A 21,780-nucleotide genomic window follows, 5' to 3' on the forward strand; every position below is an offset into this window, starting at 1 on the left:
CTCGGCCGGCGCGGGCCCTCAGCCGGCCAGCCCCCCCGCCGCGGCGCCTGTCAGGCGGCGGCCCTTCATGGCGCCCCTCACGCCCTGCCTCGACTCCCTGCGTCCGCTCAGGGGGCAGGAGACGGCCCGGGGTGAGGGTAAGGACTCAGCGGCGGAGGGACGGGTCCGGCGGAGAGTGTGAAAACTCTGGACCCAGCACCGGCCGGGCCCGCCCCTTTTCGGCCAGAGGAGGCGGGGCCTCGGCGCGGGGGCGGGGCCTAGCGCGAGCGGCGTTCTGGCACCGCCCCCCGTGACGCACAGTCCAGCCCACTACAAGGACCGGTTGGAGGGGGTCTGCGGCCGGGTGGTCCGGCCGGGGCTGGGGCTGCTGGGGCAGCCGTTTGGAGGAGAGAAGGATCCGAGGGGACGCGGGCACCGGAGAGGGGAGGAGGGGGCCGTCAAGTGGAGGGTGTGGTGACGGGCTGGGGGCCCAGCGCGCTCCCGGCCTCCGCTGGCCGGCGCGCGCGTGCCTCGTATCCGGGCGCGCGCGTGCCTCGTATCCGGGCGCGCGCTCTTTGCCCCCGGACCCAGTCCCAGTCCGCAAGCTGCTTGGATCCTTGCCCATTGCTTATTGGGCGTTTCTGCAGTAACCTCTGATCCGACGGAGCGATTCTTGAGACGCTCACATCCACAGCTCCTTTGGTGACACTGGAGGGAGAAGAGTTCTTGATGTGCTCTGAGGAGAATTTGCTAATTGTTTACCTCCCCGGGTAGTGAAGTCCCCGTGCGAGTTTCATGTCATCGCTTGGTCCTTCAGGGGATGAAGAAATTAGGTAGAAAGGCCCACCCTTGACGGAATGCCCCTTCTGACGCCAAACGTCCATTACGGAATGCCAGGCACTTGGTCTAGGGACTTCTCAAAAAGGTTCACAGAAAGACATTTGTTAAGGATTCGCACTATCCAGTGGCTCCTCAAACTTTTTTTTTGCTGGTTTCCGCCCTTTAACTTTAATGTTCCCCAGGTCCTCTTTCCTTCTTTCCTTCTCCCTTTTTAGAGTTGGTTGAGCCCTCTCATTCATGCCCATAACTTTGACCCCACCGTGTTTCCCATGTGTTGATGACCACCAAGCCCGTCCTTCCCTTGTGCCCCAGTCTGTGGACACATTCAGGTGGAGTTCGTCATGGCTTCGCAGACAGACAGCAACTTGGGCTCCAATGCAAAACAGATAGATTTACGAAGTGTGTGTGTAGTCAAGTCATTAACCTCTGAATCCCAGTGTTTGCTTTTAAATTGTAAAATGAACATCATAGTACAACTTTACTATGTAAAATTGTTGTGAGGATTAAATAAAATACAGCTGACCCTTGAACAACACGGGTCTGAACTGCATGGGTCCACTTATACTCAGATTTTTTTCAATAAACACAGTAGAGTACTGTAAATGTATTTTCCTTATGATTTTCATAATGACATCTTTTTTCTAGCTTTATTATAAAAATATATATATGTACACATATATATTACATATACAAAATGTGTGTTAACCAACTAATTATTGCTAAGGTTGCAGTCAACAGTAGGCTATTAGGAGTTAATTTGGGGGGGAAGTCAGAATTTACACAGGGATTTTTGACTGTGTAGGGGTCAGATCCCCACATTTTTCCAGGGTCAGCTGTAATAAAGTAAGATGCTTGGCACTATGCCTGGAATCAGTGTTCAACTATGTGAAGTATCCATAATTAAAAGACCCACAGACCTGCTCTTCCTTTAGAGTTTCTTATCTCGATGAATGACTTTCCACCACTTGCCTGCTCGATAACTGACCAGGACGCTTTGGGTCCTTATTGATCAGGTTCCTGGTTGCTCCTTCATGGCGTTCTCAATCCACGTTGATTTTGCTGAATCAGGAAAAGTACCTCAGTGATATCAGACACATGCTACTTCCTTCACTGCTTCCTTCACCTTTTCCAACTGCTGTGGTTCACATGGTGGAGCAGTTAGCTGAAGTTTTTCTTCTGCTCTAAAAGCTTCCAAAACTACCTTCCCATCACCACCACACTCAACTTGATGTTTCCTTTCCATTTCTACACTATTTGCTACATAATTATCATCACATTTGTCCACTGTGTTGAAACTGTTGTTTGCATCACTGTCTTTGTCTTTAGACTGAATTTCAAGGTGGGCCCATTACTTACCTGAGCACTAAAAATCAGTAAGCACTCTATAAATACTTGTTGAATGAATAAATGATCACAGTTTATAGGAAAACCTATTAAGGCAGGAAAAACCAGACAGGAGGCTAACAATTTTCTGGACAAGAACCCATGGAGGGATGAACTAATGGTCATGGAGTTAGTAGGATGAGAATAGAGGAAAACATCTTAGATGTTGGAAGAGAGGGAGGAGTCAAAGATAACATCAGGGTTTCTTATTTGATATAGTGGCTTGATAATGGGACCATTAACCAAGAGAAAGAACACAGAAAGTTTCTGGGAAAGATAAAGGGTACAGTCTTGGTACTTGATATTTGAAATGTCTATGATATAATCCAATTGTGGCATTCCAGTAGGTAGTTGAAAATATGGATAAGGAGTGAAAATGGGGCATCTCCTAGAAATGTTAACATTGGTATATAGGCAGCAATTAAAGCCGTGGTTATAGACGAGTGAATGGTGGTGAGTGTATCAAATATTTTCTGTTCTCTTTCAGGTACAAGTAGGATTGCATTTCCTGGCTTCCTTGTAGCTGGGATGAGCCACGTGACACATTCTGCCATGAATTGTGAGCCTAGCATCTAATTGCTGATGCAAGACCTTCCGGAACTCTTTTTCCCTTTGCCATGGCAATCAACAATGTTCCAGAGAGTATATGCTCTGTAAGTCTTGGTCTTGGAGACAGGATGATGCAAAAAGAGTCCCATTCACCTCATGATGGGTATTTAAAGTGAGTGAGAAGTAAACACTGGTTGTTTTAGGCAACTGAGATTTCAGGGGTTTGTTACCAGCGCAAATCTTTGTCACTTCTGACTAACGTGAAGAAGAATGAATGAATCTTGAGGACATTAGTGCACTCATTAGACTGTTGTGCGTGCAAGAAGGAGAGAGCCAGTGACCACCTTAACTGAAAGGATGAAAACAGGAATGTTTAGATGGATATATGAGTAGTTATTAGGAACCAAGTCACCTCTAGAGAGAAGCTGTTCTCATTTATTTCCCATTGGATCTCCATTTTTCTCTGCCTCTTTGATCTGTCGTTATACTACTGACTACTAATTATCTTCTTATCCTCTAATCCACATCTCAGCGGAGTACAGCCTAGTTGCAAGAGCCCTTATCTCTAAACCACATCGTGGGCTGCCAACCAGTCTATAGTTGGGCTACTCATGTGTCAGGCACATGACCTGACCCAAACAGTGCCACCCCTACACAAAACACCACCCAGCAATCCTGAATGTGGGAACTCGAGTCAGGGCAATGCAAACTGTACCAGGATTCTTGTCCTGCCACAACTTATTTTTCACAGAATTGTGGAAGCATATTTTACGAATGGAAAGTAGGTATACCTTAACTTACAAACACTCTGACCTCCCACCCCAGCCTAAAACCTTTCTGTTGCATTAGTGAACCTCCCCCCACCAACTCCTTGCCTGGTCTACCAAACCCTTTGTGATTTAGCCTCTGCCAACCACTCCTACCTCATCCCCTGCCACCCTCCCTCCAGCCACACTGATCTCCTGTCTCTCCCTGGGATAAGCCAAACTGGTTTCCACTTCAGCATGTTTGTACTCTTCCCCTGCTAATCTCTCTTGTTTAAATACTCATCCCCTAGTGTCTAGAAAGATTATTATTCCTTCCTTCTTATTTATTTTAAGTTCTGTCATCTCAGAGATAGAGTCTACGTTAGAGTCATGGTAGTCCTTTTCTTCATTTGTATCTATGATCTCAAGTTTGTATGGTTATTGCTTACTGCCTTCCCCAAGGAGAATGAAAGCACAATGATAGTGGCCATCTTTTCTGTCTTGCAATCCTCTGTATTCCCTAGAATAGTTGCTGGAACATTAAATATCTTTAAGTGAATAAGGGAGTGGTAGGGAGTGTGCTCATGCCCTGGCTGTTCCCTGTTGGTTGTCCATCTGGATTCATTCTCTCCCCTTCTCTACCTTGCTATGTGTCTCAGGAGGCTGAGCTCTAGAGTTTACATCACCCAGCCTCCTTTATGCTCTGGGTTTCCAGCTAAGTTTGACCAATGAAAGGCACCAGAAGAAGACTGGAGGTTAGTAGGAGTAGGAGATGGTCAGGGCATTTACCTCTTCCCAAACCAGCTTTACTGTGTTTTGGGCAGTGACTGAATTCTTCCATGACCATAGTTCCCCTATCAAGTTTCTAGCTCCATCCTGGCTCTAGTAATGGTTTCCTGTCGCATCACCATCCTCGGAATACTCCCTTGATTAGATTCTCTTTAGTATGGCTTCCTTTGCCCACTGGGACCCAGACTGACAGCTGGAAAGGTCAAAGGCTGATTTGTTCAGTACAACTAACACCTGAGTTCACACAACTCACCCAAGGCTACAGAGAGAGTGACGGAACCAGGTTTTAAATTCAAAGTTCAGGGATTATTAAAGATAAGAAGAAATTGTTATACCAGAAACCCAAGGAAGAGAGAATGTTAAGGAAGGAAAGGTCAGCAGTGCTCAATGTTACAAAGGGTTCAATGTGAAAGAAGGACCCATAAGTGTTCCTTTGATAATCTGTTTTAAAAGTAGCCACTGGGGCATTAGGGAAAGTACTTTTCAATGAAAGGCAAATTGCAGAGGTGTGAGAGTGAATGAAAGGGGAGTAGAGCAGAGTTTAAACAGCTTTTTTGATGATCCTGAACAGAAAGGAAGGAAAAAAGGTAATAAGGGGTGACAGCTAGAAGGTAATGCCGGTGAGGAAGATAGGGAGATTGGGTGATGTTGTAGTGTGTTTATAAGTTGAGATAAAGAAGCCTGGGAAGAGAAAAGGTCTGAGAAACAAAAGAAGTGATGAAACTAGGTTCTGAACAAGATGAGGGAGGGATGGAATTAAGATCTGGGGAAAGGATTAGATGGAGGAAGGCAGTGCTGTCTCTGAGGTTTAAAGGAATGATGTAGAAATGAATGCAAAGTTGCCAGTGCTGATTTAGAATTGTAATAGAGTCTGTCATTGGGGGTTTATTTGGAGAGATGCAGATAGTTTTTCTCCCCCCTTTGATAGGTAACGGCATGATTTCCATGAATTTCCCTTATCACAAATAATTTCCCTGATTTATCTTCTCAGCTCTTCAGGTGTCAGTCATACAGTGGGTAGAATTTTCCAGCCTCCTTATTATGAACTTTCCATTGTGTTTTTCGTTTGGATTCCTTATTTTATTAGTATCGGTGAGGAGAGGGAAGAAAGTAGAAGAGGGAATCCATTGTTAATTAATCGTATTTGAATGCAAAATAGTAATATGCTATTAAAAACTAATTCAGTGATAAATTACTCTGCAAACACGAAATTATTTTATAATTATGGGTGTCATAATATTTCACAACATTATCTTCACTTAAATTTAAGTACATCCTTAGTGATAAATGCATTGCGATATGTGGGTATTGAAATTAATAGTTAAAATTAATTTGCTGAGATTTATTGTTATTCATGCAAAACGTTTCTCATGCACAATTAGGAGTCTTTGCACAATTGTGATGACTTTACCTTTCTGTGTCTCATAGTTACATCTTGGATTGGTATGTTTTGGGGAAGAGTATCAGGTTCTGGGATTGAAATTAGAATCTGGCTTATTTGTGTGTTTTTTAACTTTGTTTATTTTAACTTTGTTTATTGTGAGGGAGACAGAGACAGCATGAGCAGGGGAGGGGTAGTGTGAGATGGAGAGAGAGCATCCCAAGCAGGCTCCACACCGCCAGCCCAGAGCCCGATGTGGGACCCGAACCCATCAACCGTAAGATCATGACCTGAGCTGAAACTGAGAGTTGGACGCTTAACCAACTGAGCCACCCAGGCATCCAAATCTGGCTTATTTTGGAATAGACTTCCAAAAGCCTTGAATTCTTCATGAAACTCTGTGCCAAATGAACACACATGCCAAGCATCCTTCAGTGATTCCTCCTGAAGTCAAAGGAAATCCAAGTGTCAGTAATGCATCAAATGGTAGTATCAGAACAGTGCTGTGCTTAAGCTCTCCAGCTAGCAAGGCAAATACTTTGAACACCATTTGGAGCACATCACAGAAGACAGGTGCCTTCTCTTTTCAGTCTTGCTTAAGATACATAATTTAAATGAGTATCTGGACCCTGGCTATTTCAGTGTTAGCAACTAATTCTTTCTGAATGATGTGCATTGAACTTATTTGTTCAACAAGAGGATATTGGGGATATATACTTTGCTACCTGCCTTGAGAATATAAAGATGAACTAAAGACATTTATTGCCTTTAGGAAGTACAGTCTAATTGTGAAGAAGAGGACATTGACTCAATTACAGAGCATGGGTAATGGGTGCATCAAAGTGATGTCAAGAAGTTTGGATGGCAGGGCAAGGTAGATGATTCCTGACAGCTGGCCACATTTAACATGTGTTCTTCATTCTGGTCCTGGCTTCTATTTAACTAGACACTTGAAAGTGACAGTTTCCTTAATTCCATGAGCAAATTATGAATATAACCAGTCTTTTTTTAAATATGAAATTTATTGTCAAATAGGTTTCCATACAACACCCAGTGCTCATCCCAACAGGTGCCCTACTCAATGCCCATCACTCACTCACCTCTCCCTCCCACCCCCCATAAACCCTCAGTTTGTTCTCAGTTTTTAGGAGTCTCTTATGTTTTGGCTCCCTCCCTCTCTAACCGTTTTTTTTCCCCTTCCCCTCCCCCACGGTCTTCCGCTAAGTTTCTCAGGATCCAGATAGGAATGAAAACATATGGAATCTGTCCTTCTCTGTATGACTTATTTCACTTAGCATAACACTCTCCAGTTCCATCCACGTTGCTACAAAGGGCCATATTTCATTCTTTCTCATTGCCACGTAGTATTCCATTGTGTATATAAACCACAACTTCTTTATCCATTTGTCAGTTGATGGACATTTAGGCTCTTTCCATAATTTGTCTATTGTTGACAGTGCTGCTATTAACATTGGGGTGCAAGTGCCCCTATACATCAGCACTCCTGTATCCCTTGGGTAAATTTCTAGCAGTGCTACTGCTGGGTCATAGGGTAGGTCTATTTTTAATTTTTTTAAGGAACCTCCACACTGTTTCCCAGAGTGGCTGCACCAGTTTGCATTCCCACCAACAGTGCAAGAGGGTTCCTGTTTCTCCACATCCTCGCCAGCATCTATAGTCTCCTAATTTGTTCATTTTGGCCACTCTGACTGGCGCGAGGTGATATCTGAGTGTGGTTTTGATTTGTATTTCCCTGATGAGGAGCGACATTGACCATCTTTTTATGTGCCTGTTGGCCATCTGAATGTCTTCTTTAGAGAAGTGTCTATTCATGTCTTCTGCCCAATTCTTCACTGGATTATTTGTTTTTTGGGTGTGGAGTTTGGTGAGCACTTTATAGATTTTCGATACTAGCCCGTTGTCTGATATGTCAATTGCAAATATCTTTTCCCATTCTGTTGGTTGCCTTTTAGTTTTGTTGATTGTTTCCTTTGCTGTGCAGAAGCTTTTTATCTTCATGAGGTCCCAATAGTTTATTTTTGCTTTTAATTCCCTTGCCTTTGGGGATGTGTCAAGTAAGAAATTGCTGCAGCTGAGGTCAGAGAGGTTTTTCCCTGCTTTCTCCTCTAGGGTTTTGATAGTTTCCGGTCTCACATTCAGGTCCTTTATCCATTTTGAGTTTGTTTTTGTGAATGGTGTAAGAAAGTGGTGTAGTTTCATCCCTCTGCATGTTGCTGTCCAGTTCTCCCAGCACCATTTGTTAAAGAGACTGTCTTTTTTCCATTGGATAGTCTTTTCTGCTTTGTCAAAGGTTAGTTGGCCATACGTTTGTGGGTCTAGTTCTGAGGTTTCTATTCTATTCCATTGGTCTATGTGTCTGTTTTTGTGCCAATACCATTCTGTCTTGATGATTACAACTTTGTAGTAGGGACTAAAGTCTGGGATTGTGATGCCTCCCACTTTGGTCTTCTTCTTCAAAATTACTTTGGCTATTCAGGGCCTTTTGTGGTTCCATATGAATTTTAGGATTGCTTGTTCTAGTTTCGAGAAGAATGCTGGTGCAATTTTGATTGGGATTGCATTGAATGTGTAGATTTCTTTGGGTAGTATTGACATTTTAACAATATTTATTCTTCCAATCCATGAGCATGGAATGTTTTTCCATTTCTTTTTATCTTCTTCAATTTCCTTCATAAGTTTCTGTAGTTTTCAGCATATGGATCTTTTATATCTTTGGCTAGGTTGATTCCTAGGTATTTTATGCTTCTTGGTGCAATTGTGAATGGGATCAGTTTCTTTATTTGTCTTTCTGTTGCTTCATTATTAGTGTATAAGAATGCAACTGATTTCTGTACATTGATTTTGTATCCTGCAACTTTGCTGAATTCATGTATCAGTTCTAGCAGACTTTGGGTGGAATCTGTAGGGTTTTCCATGTATAATATCATGTCATCTGCAAAAAATGAAAGCTTAACTTCATCTTTGCCAGTTTTATGCCTTTGATTTCCTTTTGTTGTCTGATTGCTGATGCTAGAACTTACAACACTTTGTTAAACAACAGCAGAGAGAGTGGACATCCCTGTCATTTTCCTGATCTCAGGGAGAAAGCTCTCAGTTTTTCCCCATTGAGGATGATATTAGCTGTGGGCTTTTCATAAATGGCTTTTATGATGTTTGAGTATGTTCCTTCTATCCCGACTTTCTCGAGGGTTTTTATTAAGAAAGCGTGCTGAATTTTGTCAAAGGCCTTTTCTGCATCGATTGACAGGATCATATGGTTCTTCTCTTTTCTTTTATTAATGTGATGTATCACATTGATTGATTTGTGAATGTTGAACCAGCCCTGCATCCCAGGAATGAATCCCACTTGATCATGGTGAATAATGCTTTTTATATGCTGTTGAATTCGATTTGCTAGTATCTTGTTGAGAATTTTTGCATCCATATTCATCAGGGATATTGGCCTGTAGTTCTCTTTTTTTACTGGGTCTCTGTCTGGTTTAGGAATCAAAGTAATGCTGGCTTCATAGAATGAGTCTGGAAGTTTTCCTTTCCTTCATATTTTTTTGGAATAGCTTGAGAAGGTTAGGCATTATCTCTGCTTTAAATGTCTGGTAGAATTCCCCGGGGAATCCATCTGGTCCTGGACTCTTATCTGTTGGGAGATTTTTGATAACTCATTCAATTTCTTTCCTGGTTATGGGTCTGTTCAAGCTTTCTATTTCTTCCTGTTTGAGTTTTGGAAGTGTGTGGGTGTTTAGGAATTTGTCCATTTCTTCCAGGTTGTCCAGTTTGTTGGCATATAATTTTTCATAGTATTCCCTGATAATTGCTTGTATTTCTGAGGGATTGGTTGTAATAATTCCATTTTAATTCATGTTTTTGTCTGTTTGGGTCATCTCCCTTTTGTGTTTTTGAGAAGCATGGCTAGAGGTTTATCAATTTTGTTTATTTTTTCAAAAAACCAACACTTGGTTTCATTGATCTGCTCTACAGTTTTTTTATATTCTACTTTTTTTTTCTGCTCTGATATTTATTATTTCTCTTCTTCTGCTGGGTTTGGGGTGTCTTTGCTGTTCTGCTTCTAGTTCCTTTAGGTGTGCTGTTAGATTTTGTATTTGGGATTTTTCTTGTTTCTTGAGATAGGCCTGGATTGCAATGTATTTTCCTCTCAGGACTGCCTTCTCTGCATCCCAAAGTGTTTGGATTGTTGTATTTTCATCTTTGTTTGTTTCCATATATTTTTAAATTTCTTCTCTAATTGCCTGGTTGACCCATTCATTCTTTAGTAGGGTGTTCTTTAACCTCCATGCTTTGGAGATTTTCCAGACTTTTTCTTGTGGTTGATATCAAGCTTCATCGCATTTTGGTCTGAAAGTGTGCATAGTATGATCTTAATTCTTGTATACTTATGAAGGGCTGTTTTGTGACCCAGTATGTGATCTATCTTGGAGAAGGTTCCATGTGCCCTAGAGAAGAAAGTATATTCTGTTGCTTTGGGATGCAGAGTTCTAAATATGTCTGTCAAGTCCATCTGATCTAGTGTATCATTCAGGGCCCTTGTTTCTTTATTGATCCTGTGTCTAGATGATCTATCCGATTTTGTAAGTGGAGAATTAAAGTCCCCTGCAATTGCCACATTCTTATCAATAAGGTTGCTTATGTTTGTGAGTAATTGTTTTATATATTTGGGGGCTCCGGTATTTGGCACATAGACATTTATAATTGTTAGCTCTTCCTGATGGATAGACCCTGTAATTATTATATAACGCCCTTCTTCATCACTTGTTACAGACTTTAATTTAAAGTCTAGTTTGTCTGATAAAAGTATGGCTACTCCAGCTTTCTTTTGACTTCCAGTAGCATGATAGATAGTTCTCCATCCCCTCACTTCCAATCTGAAGGTGTCCTCAGGTCTAAAATGAGTCTCTTGTAGACAGCAAATAGATGGGTCTTGGTTTTTTATCCATGCTGATACCCTATGTCTTTTAGTTGGAACATTTAGTCCATTTACATTCAGTGTTATTATAAAAAGATATGGGTTTAGAGTCATTGTGATGTCTGTAGGTTTCATGCTTGTAGTGATATCTCTGATACTTTGTCTCACAGGATCCCCCTTAGGATCTATTGTAGGGCTTATTTAGTGGTGATAAATTCCTTCAGTTTTTGTTTGTTTGGGAAGACCTTTACCTCTCCTTCTATTCTAAATGACAGACTTGCTGGATAAAGGATTCTTGGCTGCATATTTTTTCTGTTCATCACATTGAAGATATCCTGCCATTCATTTCTGGCCTGCCAGGTTTCATTAGACAGATCCGTCACGAGTCTTATCGGTCTCCCTTTATATGTTAGAGCATGTTTATCCCTAGCTGCTTTCAGAATTCTCTCTTTATCCTTGCATTTTTCCAGTTTCAGTATGATATGTCGTGCAGAAGATCGATTCAAGTTACATCTGAAGGGAGTTCTCTGTGCCTCTTGGATTTCAATGCCTTTTTCCTTCCCCAGTTCAGGGAAGTTCTCAGCTATGATTTCTTCAAGTACACCTTCAGCACCTTTCCCTCTTTCTTCCTCCTCTGGAATCCCAATTATGTGTATATTATTTCGTTTAAATTATGTCACTTAGTTCTCTAAGTCTCCCCTCATACTCCTGGATTTTTTTATCTCTCTTTTTCTCAGCTTCTTCTTTTTCCACAATTTTATCTTCTAATTCACCTATTCTCTCCTCTGCCTCTTCAATCCGATCTGTGGTCACCTACATTTTATTTTGCAGCTCATTTATAGCAGTTTTTAGCTCCTCCTGTCTGTTTCTTAGTCCCTTGATCTGTAGTAATAGATTCTCTGCTGTCCTCTATACTTTTTTCAAGCCCAGCAATTAATTTTATGACTATTACTATAAATTCATTTTCTGTTACATTGCTTAAATCGTTTTTGATCAGTTAGCTGTCGCTACTTCCTGGAGTTTCTTTTGAGGAGAATTCCTCCATTTCGTCATTTTGGATAGTCCCTGGGGTGGCGCGGAACTGCAAGGCTCTTCCCCTGTGCTGTCTGAGTAACTTGCATTGGGGCCGCAGTCAGACCTGATGTCTGTCCCCAGCCCACTGCTGGGGCCACAGTCAGACTGGTGTGTACCTTCTCTTCCCCTCTTCTGGGGACAGGACTCACTGTGGAGTGGTGTGGCCTCTGTCTGGGCTGCTTGCACACTGCCAGGCTTGTGGTGCTGCTTTGATGGGATCTGGCGTATTAGCCGGGGTGGATCCGCAAGGTGCACAGGGGCGGGAGGGGCAGGCTCAGCTCGCTTTGCCTTTGGTGGTCTGCTTCATGAGGGGCCCTGTGGAACCGGGAGGGAGGCAGACCCGTCAGAGGGTTGGATCCTCAGAAGCACAGCATTGAGTGTTTGCGTGGTGCAAGCAAGTTCATGATGGGAACTGGTTCCCTTTGGGATTTTGGTTGGGGGGATGGGCGAGAGAGATGGCGCTTCCCAGCACCTTTGTTCCCTGCCAAGCTGAGCTCTGTCCTCGGGGGCTCAACAACTCTCCCTCCCATTGTCCTTTAGCCCTCCTGCTCTCTCAGCAGAGCTGTTGACTTATAACATTCCAGATGTTAAGTCCTGCTGGCTATCAGAACACACTCTGGCTGGCCCCTCTGCTTTTGCAAGCCAGACCCGGGGACTCTGCTTTGCCTGGTGGGCTGGCTGCCCCTCCACCTACCTGGCTCCCTCCCGCCAGTCCGTGTATCACGCACTGCCTCTCCGCCCTTCCTACCCTCTTCCATGGGCCTCTCGACTACGCTTGGCTCTGGAGAGTCCATTCTGCTAGTCTTCTGGCGGTTTTCTGGGTAAATTAGGCAGATGTGAGTGGAATCTAAGTGATCAGCAGGACTCGGTGAGCCCAGTGTCCTCCTACGCCACCATCTTCCTCCGACTCCCTCCTAACCAGTCTTCTTCTATAACTCCCTCTGTCCATCACTACAGTTGTGATGGGAAATGCTATATCTTATCCAAACTTGACCTGCCATCATTTTGTTCACGTACCTGTCCATCCTTTACGAAGTACATATCCTCCCAAAGAGTGTATCTCCAACCTCCCTCCCCTCTTATACTGCTCTTCAGTGTATATTTGACTGAGAAGAAGTGAGTCTTGATGGACGTGACAGGCAAAAATTGGTGGAAAAGGGGAGAAGTACCCACTCATATCAGCTGAGTAATTCTTTAGCTAATTACCACTCACAGTAAGAAAATGGAAAATTATAGGCTGATGCTACAGATTTAACTTCTAGTCCAGAATAGCAAGAAGATTTGGTGTTTCTAATTTCAAGTATTTTCAATTCTGTGAAAACAGTATATCAAGGTTCAGTTAGAAAACTGTGGTTCATTCACGATAGTGGGTGAAAATGCCAACCTTTGCAGTTGTTATAAATCTGTTATTATACAAGTAGATGTGCACCCCAAGGATTGCTCAGTCTAGCCAGTACACTAATTAGCACCATATATATTAGGGAGAAAATGAATATAAAATATTATGTTTAAAGTTTTGTTTACAAAGGAAGAAAAAAAGAAAATGAGAATATCTTACTGACAATGAGCCTTGTTTCCCGGTATAGAAAATATGATCAAAGACTAGTATTGAGTATTTATATGGGCTAAATCTATTATTTTTAGGCCCACCATACACATAATTATATTTTCTAACATTTATCAAATATTTATGGCTTTTCAACTATTGTGTTAAATCAAGCTATATGGAGAAAATTTTATTAGAGAATATTTTTAAAATTTGGATTTGTATCAGGACTATTTGTTTCATTTCTCAAGTATGAGTTCAGGAGGAAAGGCATACTCTGCTCACCTCCAGGCATAAAGTGAACCATCAGGCTGATATTCTTTTGCCTCATCTCTTCATGTCATCCCCTCTCAAATCTATGCTCCCATTTGAAGTGGAAGAAGAGAGCAATCTTCCTTGGAAGAGGAGGATTCATCTTCAGTTAAAAGAAAGGAATTGAAAAAAAAAAAAAAAAACGGAGTAGACAGGCTTGCTTGTTAAACCACCAAATAAGGTCTTATTTTAGTAATTACTTATTGACAATGTCTATGATTTCAGTGTTTTAAAGGACACATGAGGGTGAGACTCCACCCTCACAGATCCCTCTTGCAGTGAGAGGCATAAACACCTACAGCGTGGAGTGTTAGGTACAAGGCAGCACAGAGGAAGGATTGGCTAAATCTGGGAATCAGAGAACGTTTTGCAGCAAAGGTGTTATTTGAGCTGGCTGTTGAAGGATGAGTATACACTTATTTATATTCTCATTCCAAAAGGATTTAAGGTGCCTTGGCGGAGTTGACCAGATAGTGGAGGAGTAAAATAGCTTTCAGACACAGGCAGTGCCAAAGCATAGAAGTGCAAAAGGGCACGATATGCTTGGGAAGCCATGGGAAGATCTGAGGGAAGATGCACAGAGCACACATGTGAGCCTGGGGGAAGTGAGGCAGATAGCAAAACCATTGTGCCAACCTCTGGCAGTGGTTTGCAAACTTGAGCATGCCTCAGAATCCCCTGGAGGCTTTTAAAGGCACAGATCACTGGGTCTCATCCCCAAAGATTTTGATTCTGCAGATTTAGGGTGGGAGAGGGCAAGAATTTGCATTTTCTTAAAAAAAATTTTTTAATGTTTATTTACTTTTGAGAGAGAGAGAGAAACAGAGTGCGAGGGGGGTAGGGGCAGAGAGAGAGGGAGACGCAGAATCCAAAGCAGGCTCCAGGCTCTGAGCTGTCAGCACAGAGCCTGACACGGGGCTCAAACTCACAAACCGTGAGATGATGAGCTGAGCCAAAGCCGGATGCTTAACTGACTGAGCCACCCAGCACCCCTGCATTTTTTTTTTTTTTTTTACAAATTCCCTGGTGATGTTGACGCAGCTGGTCTTGGGACCACACTTTCAGAACCACTTCTTTCGAGTCTGCATTTTGTCCAGTAGTCAGTTGGGAGTACCTGGAATGTGTGTAGCTTGAGAAAGAAAGAACCAGTTTTGGATTTAGAAAATTTCCTGCCAGCTGTGAGGAGAATTAGAGAGGGAAAACTCTTGGTAGATTATTTCACATGTCCAAGAGTCAAAGTAAATGGGCCTCATCGCATTTATAGAAAGATGAAATACTCTTGAGAAGATCTAGAGATGTAGTCAAGATTCCTTGGAATGATGGGGCACCCGGGTGGCTTGGTCAGTTAAGCATCCAACTTCAGCTCAGGTCATGATCTCATGGTACATAGTTCAAGTCCCATGTCGGGCTCCGCACTGACAATGCAGACCCTGCTTGGGATTCTCTCTCTGTCCCTCCTCCTCTCTCTCTGTCTTCCTCTCTCTCTCTCTTTCTCTCTCTCTCAAAATAAACTTAAAAAAATTACTTGGTGTGATTGAATATGTGGAAGGAGAGAAAAGGAATAATCTCAGAATGTTAAAATCATGTTCCATAATGTAAATCAAATGCTATAATATTTATGTATTCAAAGAATCCCATGCTACCAAAATCTTTAAAACGAGGCCGAAGAAATCGAAAACACTTCAGATGACTTTCTTGCCAGTGCGATGTGTGATGCCTTTATAGCTAAGGAGAGAGATGGCTTGGCCATGGTCATTCCGCAGCCCCTCAAAATGTGTGACGTGAAGCCCACTCTGATACGGTCAGGCCTTTCTAAGGCAGCACTCTCTAGGGGTGCTGTTTACTCACTGTGCCCACCCTGAACATCAGAACTTCGGCTGCAAGTATCAGGTGTCGTCTTTCCCGCCTCAATATACTCTTAATAACTGTAGGAGTTTCCCCCACTACATAGGACTTTGTAGATAAAATATGAAGGATAAATTGCAAGCGGCTGAAACCACAAAATAGAACAAGAAGTATATATGAGAGACTTGATCCTAAATTGAACCCATAATAACATTCAGTGAAGTTTTGATCTTAGCTTCAAGTTTCTCTTAGCCAAGTGTGCCTACAGAACCTCCTCTGTTCTGTTCTCTCTTTGTTGTTCTTAAGATGCCAGGTTCTGTTGACTCTTTTCTTGTGTTTTGTGACATTCTTTCCTTTTGCAGGGCTGTTGATATGGTCGCTTCCTTGTACATGCCCTTTTTTTAATTTTTTTGCAATCTTTGAATTTTTCCATCAGTATAGTCTCTGCCAATGGGATTTCTAAAGGAAGCTGCTGTGTTCAGTTCTCATTGCTAAATACTTACAACCCATTAGCTGCTCTTTGTTTTTGTAGCCCATGAACCCTCTGTGTGCTGCCCCTTGGTAGTAATGAGGTGGAGGGGGGTGGGAGGTAGGTATGGAGTGGGGTGCCAGTCAGGTGTTATATTTTGCCCCTTTTGACTAGCTTCACTTTCAGATTGGGTGTAAACTGAAAACACATCTCTCCTTTGGACGGAAATGTTATCCTTTCTTTAACAACATTAAACATAATCTTTGGCTGTAGCCTCTCAGGAACTTTTCTGATTCACTATTTTATGCTCACAAATTATGTGGGACACAAAAAAGCTTCATAATACATTTGGCCATTGTTGAGGTTAGAAGGGTTTGTATGTTACTCTTTCTCCTCCCCACCTAAATTCTGTACTGATTGAGAGAGACACATGAGTCAGGAAAGGGAAGGTCAAAATTTTAACTCTATTACTGATAGGGTTGATGAGGAATGTGTCTTTGGAGGAAAGACAATGACAACCTACTGACACCTAGTCCTTTGAACAGCTCGACAGAGAGGAAGTCTGAATCCTTAGTGCAGACACATTAACCCAAGCCATTGGCTGTCCCCCTCCTCCCAGGTAATTCCTTCCACCACCATGTTGAAGAATAAAGGGGTGGAGGGTGAAAAGTCCGGATAAACACTCTTTTGTGGAGACCAGGCAATGAATTATTCAAGACAGATATGTTTTCTAATGATGTTTTAACAGTAGTTCTAAGAAAATAACAATGACTGACCATAACAGTGTCTAACAACTGACTTCTGAATGGTGGAAAATTAATTTCTTCCTTTAAGTTAATGTCAAACACAGTAGGAATTTTTAAAAATCAGGAAAGTTAAAGTTTATTCCCCAGTCTATGAACGAACATGATGAACGTTGTAATTAGATGCAAACTTGTGATAATTCCACTAATGATCTATTCAATTTAGAAACATATGATTCAGAGAGTTGAATTTTTTTTTTAAGTTGTCACATGCTGTTAGTTATCCCCGCCTTTCCTCCACCACATTCCTCCACCTTCCAATAGTGGTAAAGTTATATCCGGCTACACAGCCACCCCATGAAAGAAACCCTTACCCAGTCTTTCTTACAGTGAGAGGTAACCATGTGAATATATTCTCAGCAATAGAATGGCAGAGTATAAGTGATACCTGCAATTCCAACCTCATTTGCTTAAAGGAAATGCCTTGCTCTCCACTTTCTTTCCTCTTCTTGGGCTGAGATACTGAGATGATAGAGACCAGTGGCATCAGGGACCCTTAATAAACTAATGGACCAGAGCCTTTCTACCAGCTTAGACTGGCTGGACTTTAAGATGAGAGAGAAACACACTTCTGTCTTTTTTAGGCCACTGTGTTTTTTGAGTCTCTTTTTAATGTCAACCTAACATTTGTAGCAACTAGACAAATATTTACGCCTATTTTTAAAAGTGTTAAAATATTCAATAGGAAGAAATCTGTACAATGAACTATTATAGTGGGTTGAACATGAGCTTACTTGGAAAAAGAAGAATTATGTTAAGGATCTCGAGGTGAGATCATCCTGCATTAATTGAGTGAACCCTAAAGCAAATGACACATGTCCTTATAAGGGACAGAAGAAGAACATAGAGGATAGGGAGGCCATGTGAAGATAGGGAGGGATTCAAGGAATGCATCTACAAGCCAAAGAAATTCCAGAGCTTCCACAAGCTGGAAAAGGCAAAGGAGAATTCTCCACCTTCAGAGGGATCACGACCCAGCCTGTACCTTGAATTCAGACTTCTGGTATCCAAAACTGTGAAAGAGTAAATTTATGTTGTTTTTAAGCCACCCAGTTTGTGGTGATTTGTTACAGCAGCCCTAGCTATCTAATAAAATTTGATAATGATTTTTAAGAAAATAATTCATAAATCCAACACCCAAAGGAGAGCATTTTGGTGTATTTCCTACCACAGCTATCTAATAAAATTTGATAATGAAGTTGGAGAAATTCAAAAATCCTTTTTTGTTTTGTTATGCAATACCAAAAGGAGCATAGAGCACTAATATGAAAGTGGTTCATTCATTCCTTTGTAAGACACCTTCTTATTGCCTGAGGTATATCAGCCACTGAAAGGTACAGAGTATATAAAGATCAGAGAGACATGGTCCCAACCTTTAAGATGTTCATAGTCCTTGGAAAGGAGATATGTATGTGGACAGCACTGTTTAATTTGTTTAAAAAAAAAAAACTAAAAGGAAAGAAACTTTTTGTCACAATTATAGACTACTCGGCAACGAGAAAACCAACCACGGAGTTTTGGGGCAAATATGTTTGACCAACTAAGAAAGTCAGATATTCAGTTTGTTCCACAGCAATCATTCTGTCGGGGAATATGACAAAAACTGTATTAATAATGGTCCTTGTATTTGTAAAGCTTTCACTTTATGAGTTGGGATTATTATGGATTTGGATTCCTGTTTTTTGTATCTTTATTAACTTAAAAGTAAGTTTATGAAATACCATTCTGTTCTAACTAGTGAACGTCTCCAATTTAGAGTAAGTTTTAAAAATCTATTTCAGGGTGCCTGGGTGGGTCAGTCGGTTATGCATCTGACTCTTGATATCACCTCAGGATGCAATCTCGTGGTCATGAGATTGAGCCCCATCGTTGGACTCCAGCTCCGTGCTGGAGCATGGAGTCCGCTTGGGATTCCCTCTCTCCCTCCCTCTCTGCCCGTCACCCAACCAGTAAATAAACAAATAGATACATAAATAAGTGAACTTTAAAAAAATCTACTGATTGCAGGGAATTTTTCTAGAGTAAAGAGAATTGTTCATAATTCCTTCTCACATCCCCAGTTTATGAAATTCACTTTTTATATCTGGCAACCCCATAAATCGGGATCTATTTCAAAATTATGTTCAAAACAACAAAAATTGCCCTTATGATCACGTAGAAAGAATGCATTGAGTATTATTTCTTGAACTGAATTTAGACTTTGGTATGAACAATGCAAGGTTCTCCCCTGTGTAAGTAAACTATTAAACAATGTGGAATCTATTGTCTAAGTTACCTCTAAATTTTATTATGGAACCAAAGATCCTTACTAGATTCTTTTTTTTATTATTGTTTATTACTTTTGAGAGAGAGAGAGAGACAGAGACAGAGACAGCAAGCAGGGAAGGGGCAGAGAGAGAGGGAGACATAGAATCTGAAGCAGGCTCCGGGCTCTGAGCTCTCAGGACAGAGTCCGACGTGGGGCTCGAACTCACCGTGAGATCATGACCTGAGCTGTAGTCAGCCGCCCAACCGACTGAGCCACCCAGGCGTCCCCCTTATTAGATTCTTTCATTGGGAAGGACATCTTCCTTAATAACTCCCACTGTCTTCAACGTGATGTAGGTAATGTGAAAATCTGATTCTACCCTCTCTCCTAGTAATGTTTCATATCATTTTTTTTATTTTTTATTTTTTATTTTTATAAGTTTATTTTTGAGAGAGAGAGAGAGGGCACAGGTGGGGGAGAGGCAGAGAGCAAGAGAGAGAGAGAGAGAGAGAGAGAGGGAGAGGGAGAGAGAGAGAGAGAAAATCCCAAGAAGGCTCTTCACTATCAGTGCAGAGCCAGACATGGGACTCAAACTCATGAACTATGAGACCATGACCTGAGCAGAAACCAAGAGTTGGAGGCTTAATCGACTGAACCACTTAGGCGCCCCTCATTTTTTATTTTGACTCACTTCCTATTTTTCACTCAGTGTCTAACTTGTGTGATATCTGCTTTTATAGTAGGCAGACTTATCTTGGACACACAAAATGTATATTTACTGTGTAGCAAGCATATACTGAAAATAAGTATGCATAAAAGTACTGGAAGGAAATACACCAAAATGCTCTCCTTTGGGTATTGGATTTACAAATAATTTTTTTAAAAAATCTCCTCCGTGATTTCTGTCTTAACCTTCTATAATAAAAATTTAATTGATTTTGATGTTTGTCTATTTGCAATTTAAGGTATCAACTTCCATTCTCCAAATGGTATCCATTCTACAAATGGAAATAGGAGAATGCAGTGTGGTCTCTGTCGCTCATGCTCAGTGAACACAGCTGAGTCCAAAGTTGTCTTTCTGGGATTAGATGGCGAAGCTGGAGTATCCCTTGTGAGGAATTCCTACTAAGGAATCTCTGCCTAGGCGGCTTGCGGGGCAAGAGTAGGTGCTGAGTTGCTCTCCTCACCAGTGCACGAGGCATGCAGGTAAAAGTAAACAACAGTTTACTCAGTCCAAATTCATTTTAAGTAAAATATTTACGATATTGAGAAACTATAGTCCCAACAGAAAACAAAAAACAAAAACAAACGGCATCACTGACGTACTCAAATTTAGCTTAAGTTCTGAAAAAGGTAACGAAATGACATTTCATTTAAATACCTAGGTATTTGCTATAATCTTAGAATGCCATATGGTGGTTACTAGTTTATTAGGTAGAAACATCGAGCATATTTGTATATATTTGTAGGTGCATAGCATTTTAATGAATTGTCTTTTTTTTTTTTTTTACTACTAAAATTCTGTATACCGCTCATCTCAGTACTATTGGTTTTGATAATATAATGTTTGATAAACTGATATAACCTTTGGGAAAGGGTAACATGAGATGCCTTGTTCTTTTAAAGAAATTTTTTTTAATGTTTATTTTTGAGAGAGAGAGAGAGACAAAGCATGAGAGAGAGACACACACAGAATCCGAAGTAGGCTTTAGGCCCTGAGATGTCAGCACAGAGCCCAGTGTGGGGCTTGAACCCACGAACCATGAGACCATGACCTGAGCCAAAGTTGAATGTTTAACTGACTGAACCACCCAGGCGCCCCAGGAGATCCCTTGTTCTATGAAATTAAAGCAGCCAGGAGCACCTTGGTATTTTAAACACCTACTCAGGTAACAGCCAACAACAAAATCAGTTTTGTGCTGATGTTGCTGTTTCTTCGCTCTGAGTAAGATTGTTGTTTGACTCAAAGCCATTTTGCTTCTTGGAGTGAATCTTCTTTCATATTTTTCATCCAGGTTTTCATATGGATGTTTTCAAATAAAATATATAAGTAGAAAAATATGAAACCAGCCAGGGGTTCAGTTTCAACCTCAAAACACAAAAGAGAAAAAATCAAATGTGGCAAAGAATAAAGTTGTCCTGTGTTTTTAAGACTTAAAGCATTCACTTATAAAAACACTCATATTCTCAGACAAACAGAAAAATGTTGCCCCTAGTGAAACAGTGTTTGCTATTATATGAAATATAGTCAAGTGAAACGAGAAATAAGGGCAAGCATAGACAGATACTAAAGAGAAACTTCATTGTGTAAATGTCCTCAGAAATGAACTTGGAAAAACATACCTCCCTGGGTATAAATATTTCAGCTGAGTTTATGCAAAGGTGTAATCTATTGAAGTCAGCAGAAATCATGCCTTCATACAGTTCTGGCTAGAATATGGTTTTTTAATGATCACTAACATCTCATAGAAAGGTCTATATAAATTTTTTGTCTTAATTACTTGAAGTAGGAGCTCCTGTTTCCATGGTGAGCTTTTCCATGAATTAATATTTTGAAATACCCATTTCCTAAAAACGAGGGGATGATCATTATTTCAGTTGTAAACAATTAGTTGCATTATTTTCTTTTGCAAACCTGCCTTGCAAATATTGTTTGAGCATGTTAGCATAATACCAGCTAACCTCATGTTATGTTTTAGTAATGTCTGTGTAGATATTTCATTTATGGGAGATATTTCATCTGTCCATCATGGGTCAACCTATTGGTAAACTGTGCTTATTTGAAATCTTCTGTTTAAAAAAAATTGTTTTTAAATTTTAATTTAGAGAGAGAGAGTGCATGCAGGGGAGAGGGGCATGGGGTGGGGAGGGGGTGAG

At 41.2% G+C, this 21,780-nt stretch overlaps 1 long non-coding RNA gene across 4 annotated transcripts in view; it reads left to right on the forward strand.

Annotated features, from left to right (window-relative positions):
- The first annotated feature begins 2 nt into the window (after positions 1-2).
- LOC125156369 (uncharacterized) overlaps positions 3-21,780 on the forward strand; it is a 117,820-nt gene continuing 96,042 nt past the window's right edge. For all 4 annotated transcript variants that reach the window (XR_007148561.1, XR_007148562.1, XR_007148559.1 and 1 more), the window contains exons 1-2: positions 3-137; positions 2,690-2,855. This is a non-coding gene — a long non-coding RNA (uncharacterized LOC125156369). The remainder of the gene's footprint in view (positions 138-2,689; positions 2,856-21,780) is intronic.

The sequence above is a fragment of the Prionailurus viverrinus genome, chromosome F2, assembly GCF_022837055.1.
Source record: "Prionailurus viverrinus isolate Anna chromosome F2, UM_Priviv_1.0, whole genome shotgun sequence".
NCBI classification, from domain to species: Eukaryota; Metazoa; Chordata; class Mammalia; order Carnivora; family Felidae; genus Prionailurus; species Prionailurus viverrinus.